Source organism: Pseudophryne corroboree, chromosome 4, assembly GCF_028390025.1.
Source record: "Pseudophryne corroboree isolate aPseCor3 chromosome 4, aPseCor3.hap2, whole genome shotgun sequence".
In the NCBI taxonomy this organism is placed as follows: domain Eukaryota; kingdom Metazoa; phylum Chordata; class Amphibia; order Anura; family Myobatrachidae; genus Pseudophryne; species Pseudophryne corroboree.
The window spans coordinates 134,205,575-134,211,078 of record NC_086447.1 but is presented as its reverse complement, the minus strand read 5'-3'; the positions used below and the strand labels follow the sequence as shown (position 1 = coordinate 134,211,078).

The window sequence follows — 5,504 nt, the reverse complement described above, 5'->3', positions numbered from 1 at the left end:
AGTGTAAGCGTTAGTAGAAGCTCTCTAATTCAGAAAGACAATGCTGCAGAAAGCCAGTGCTTTGCTTAATGACAGACCTCAATCCAATAAGCATACATGTTAGAAAGTAGATGGGATTTTTAGGCTAGTGTCCCCCGGTGTTATTGAATGTTTCAGTCAAAAACAAACTGTTAGAAAGCTGTAACAGTTTTGTTTACCAGTACAGATTTCGATTACAGTAGTTACAGATTAAGGGGGGAATTCAGTTAGCGCTAATTGCCTCCCAACACCTATGCAATTAGCGGGGTTTACCCTGCATGTGGGGCGCCTGCAGTCCCGCGCGTGAGACCCCCGTGTCGGACTGAGCCTCGCAGCACATGGAGATGCAAGGAAAAGTCTGCATAAAACCCCCCAAAATTGGGACGGGCGCAGGAAAGAAAACACATTGATTCCACAGTTTACGCAGAGTCAGTGTGCTTCTGCGTGTGAATCACGATTTTCCTGCATGGAAAAAAAGCAATTTTATTGAATGATTCCCCGCGCCGCAGGTTTTTTGATGGCAATAATAGACTTTACCAAATTGATCTTCCCATCGCTATTGAGGGTAGCACTCTTAATGGGTGTAGTATGGCTGACCGCCGGTCAGCTTACCGACGCCGGGATCCCGGTCGCCACGGGTTCTATTCCCACTCTATGGGTGTCGTGGACACCCACGAGTGGAAATAGTCCCTGTTGGTCGGCATGCCGACCATCGGGATACTGAGCCGGCGGGATGGTGGAGGAGGTCATGTGACTGTCGGTCAGCAGACCGGCGATCACATGAATACCACCCCTCTTAATAATCTCAATGCATGTTTTATTCAGCTTGAAGCATTTATCATTTACAGCGAGAATAGGCAAAACGATTCTCAGTGATCAAAAATATATTCTATAGGGCAGAATGTATCATTATTTGCAAATGAGACCTGTACTGTACATTTCAGACTTTTAACGCCTGTTATCAAGTCTCTGAATTAGATTTTTAACATATGTCTCAATGTTGAGCTGGATAAAATGAAAATGTGATAAACAATTGCATTTGCGATTTTATTCCTGGATATATCGCATTTTGTATCACATTTGACCTTAGGCAAATGCAATAAGTTTGATTACTGCGCATGCATTTGTTTTTCCAATATTGTGATGGAAAAATAAAGAAATAAAAACGTTTGCTAAATGCAAAATGTAATTACTACAAAATATTTATACACAATATTTATATAATTGTAATAATGACATTAACATTACAGATTCAGAATAAGGTTACAAATTGCTCTTTCAGATCATGCCAATAAGTGTAGAATCAATGAGACGAAAAAACATCAAAAGTAAAAATGTTATACATATGACAATTGTCGTACTTGCAATGCACTTCTATGGTCCCGGTAGTGTTCTGCATTACTAAAAAAGCAGATAAAGGGCCTTATTCAGGCATGGTTTAGCAAAAAAAAAAAAATCACACTAACGGGTAAACCAGGTTGCACTGCAGGGCGGGCAGATGTAACATGTGCAGAGAGAGTTAGATTTGGGTGGGGTGTGTTCAAACTGAAATCAGCCAGAATTTACCCTGCACAGAAACATTATAACCCACCCAAATCGAACTCTCTCTGCACATGTTACATCTGCCCCACCTGCAGTGCACATAGTTTTGCACATTAGAGTGCTTTTTTGGTTTGCTAACAAACCTGAATAACCCCAAAATTATTCAACACATTTTTGCAATACATTTGCGATAACACATAATACATCTGTTGATAAATAAGTTGTGATAAAGACACAAAAAATGCCCTACAATTGAATTTATAACAGAAACACCTTTGATATGTATGCACCTTGATAAGGCAAGGTATGTGTATAGCAGCTGCGCAGTAGAGAGCTAGAGGAAAGCTCTGCCGTCTTCTTCCCCTCACAGCACTCTCTTGCTGTCTGGACAACACAGCCTCTCCTCTCCCCCAGCTAAACAGCTGCCCTCCCACCACTGTAGACCCCACCAGCCACAGCAGCAAGCACCCCCTCACGCAGGACCGGTTCTACACCTTGTGGCACCCAGTGCAAAAGTTTCCACTGGTGCCCCCCCCCCCAGCGGTAAAACAGTTAGTGAGCGCCGAAGGCGTGCGGCAATAAATAGGGGCATGGCTTCATAAGGGAGGGGCGTGGCCACAGTTATGCCCCCAGTAGCTGTGCCCCCTGTAGATTTGCCCCAAGTAGTTGTGCCCCCAATTGATTTGCCCCCTGTAGCTATGCCCCCAGTAGATTTGCCCCAGTGGTTGTGCCCCCAATAGCTATGCCCCCAGGCCGCAGCACCCTGGGCGCAGACACTGCTTGCCCGCACCAAGAACCACTCCTACCCTCACGCACAGTCACTCCAACAGTCGCAAAGATAGGTCTTTCATTTGATACCCTCTCATCTGGTTGATAGTAGCCCTGGGCTTAAGCATTATGCTTTTCCCCAGATTAATTTACTATCACAACAGAAAGCAGAAGTATCCATCTTATACATGCTCTCATCTGGAAAGCCAGGATTTGGGTTCTTCTGAGCCCCACTCCGGTCAAGTACAGAAAGCAGAAGTGTTTCATTTCCATTTCCTGAACCAACTGCCCATGGCCATACTATCCTGAATACGCCCGATCATGTCCGATCTCAGAAGCTAAGCAGGTGAGGCCTGGTCAGTACTTGGATGGGAGACCACCAGGGAATACTAGGTGCTGTGGGCCATATTCCCAGGAAACTATTCCTTACTACAGTATTCTCAATTCATTTCATATCTTTTTTGTTGTTTATACACAGTTTTTGATTTCCAACGTGGTACTGATTATCCATGTTATATAGCTTGATATGTACCTGATAATGTCGATTTTATCTTTAAACATAAAGCTATACCTTTAAACACACTTTTACCATGGAGCCGCTGCGGCCGCTAGACTTAATGTGCACTCTACGTACCTTTTACGCTATTTGCGTAAATGAATCCCGTACCATGTACAGTTAGGCAATGTAATACACTTTAAAGCTTAGCAGGGAAAAGAGGACACAACACCGATTTGTAGTTAATCACTGGGTTCCGACACCACAGAGTAATATTTCTGAAAGGGGGTTAACAATACAAATTATGCACTACAACAGAGTAAATGGCTACAGTCAATGTACATACGTGAGAATATTCGCGTGGGCTTCCCGGTCCGGTCCTCCGCTATCAGGTTGATAGCGTTGAGAGTCTTGTGCCCGGCCAGGCTGCAACAGGCTTTTTATACAATACTTCCAAAAGCAATACAATGGATACTGTAATCCCTTTGTCCATTGGACACAGGAATGCACCTTTACAGTACAGGAGAGGTCATAGGTCGATTTGAAAAGGTAGGCGATGTCTTTCCCAACTGCTCTTGTGGGTGGTCTCCTCTGGATTCCCGCCGCATACATAATATACAGTAAATACAGTTTATATCTATATTCTGCTTCTGCACATAACTATCCACAGGAACATGCGATCTTCCGCAAACCAACACCGGAATATTACCCTTAAAATACCCTACAGCTGGATACCAAACACCACCTTATAACCTTAGTCTGTCCCCTCCTATCCTGTAAAGGTGAATCCCTCTGTTCAGGAAAGATTTAAAATGTTGATACTTTCTGATGTGGTGCAGGGGGACTATGTGTACAATGTGCACTATTTGGATTGAATATGTAATGTTTTGATAGCTCTCCATGCGTTCACAAACTCCGCTGTAAATACCCACACCACGCGCAGGACCGCGGGAGCGACCATATGTAAATTGCGGATATGTGCACGTACGGCGGAACAAGTGCACGCGCAGTGGGCATGTGTGTGTATTTTGTACGTGATGTGTGCTCTGTAATATTTTTCGACTTTGACATACCACAATCAACTTCTGAATTACTCGGTGACCATCAGGATATCTCAGAATTTTCTTTAAGAAATCCAAACATCAATTATCTGATATTTTCACTTTTTTATATCTTGAACCCTATTTGGTACAAAGGCAATCAAGATTTTAATTGACATTAGGTTCACTATTTGTGATAATATTAATTGAGAACAGAATAAAGGTTAAGTTTTATAATACATTCATAGTGAAAAGACTCAACACGTTTTTTCCCTTTATTATTCATCATTCATTATAATAAGAGTGCTTCCAAAAAAGGTTATTTTGTCTTTTTCTCTTTGTTTTCTTGTAGTCTAATCTACAAAATTGGTGGGAGCACCACCAAACTAAGTACTGTTTTGTATTAACAATAACAGTCAGAATTTTGTTTTTTGTTATATGTTTTCAAAAATATTTTTCTACTTTGGCTGGTGCGGATTCACAACCTCCCTTTTCCCACTCCAACAGTCCCCCCAGAAGGAAAATATGTCTGTGCACGTTACTCTGGTAGATACTGTATTATATCAATATCACAACAATATATATCGGTGTACTTCCAGAAAAGAGAGGAATGTAGGCATGCAGGGGAGAGACGAAGGGCAAGATCATGGCTAAAGACGGGGAGAAAAATAAGGAAATTGTACAGGGGGCAGACAGATAATGGATAGAACAGGTGGAGAGAGACACGGGGGCAGATGTATTAAGCCTGAAGAAGTGATAAAGCAGTGATAAAGAAGTGATAAGTGGAAGGTGATAACGTACCAGCCAATCAGCTCCTAACTGTCCTATTTCAAACCCGTAATGATTGGCTGGTGCATTATCACCTTCCACTTATCACTTCTTTATCACTCCAGACTTAATACATCTGCCCCACAGTGAGATGGGGAAAAAGGGGCGGACATGTAAGGGTGGGTACAGTGGCGTATCTATAGTGTGTGCTGTGCACACGGGCCCCTGGGTCCAAAAGGGGGTCCACACCGCACACACTGCACCCATTTCCTGTATACTTACTTTTCTGGTGTCCGTGTGTGTGTCCCTCCTCTCCCGTAGCTGGCAGCACCTCTGTTAGCGCTCTGAGCACTAGAGACTCTGGCACAGTGCCAGAGTCTACAGCGCATGCACGGGTCTATGGAAAAATGGCCTGCTTGTACCAGGCAACAGGAGGATGGTGGGTGGATCAAGAACATTCTATGTTGAGCACGAATGAAGAGCCTAGATCAGGTATTGTCCCTGTGCATATAGTGGGCTGCATGCTGTATGTGTTACAATAGAGATCAGTGGAGCATTGGGGCGGAAAGGGAGGGGGGGGGCATGGTGGCCCATCTCCCCCACTAACACATAGTCACAGCCATACCCACATGGTGCTGCTACTTCAGGCAAGGGGGCAAGGTGCAACCAGTCAGCCATATACAGTCAGATAAACCATACTACTAGGTAGATTTATTAGGACCATAGTCAACTAAACAGGCGGACTCTGCAAACTGATCATTTACAGTAATAATGGATAAACTGCTAAATAATCAGCATAGTGATCGAATGTTGGATACATTCATATTGAATTCCATCATCATGCCTCTCCACCCCCACCACGTCACTGGAAC

General features: G+C 43.5%; 1 pseudogene; it reads left to right on the top strand.

Annotated features, from left to right (window-relative positions):
• Positions 1 to 2,615: 2,615 nt before the first annotated feature.
• LOC134913147 (5S ribosomal RNA) lies at positions 2,616 to 2,733 on the top strand (annotated as a pseudogene).
• The last annotated feature ends 2,771 nt before the right edge of the window (positions 2,734 to 5,504 follow it).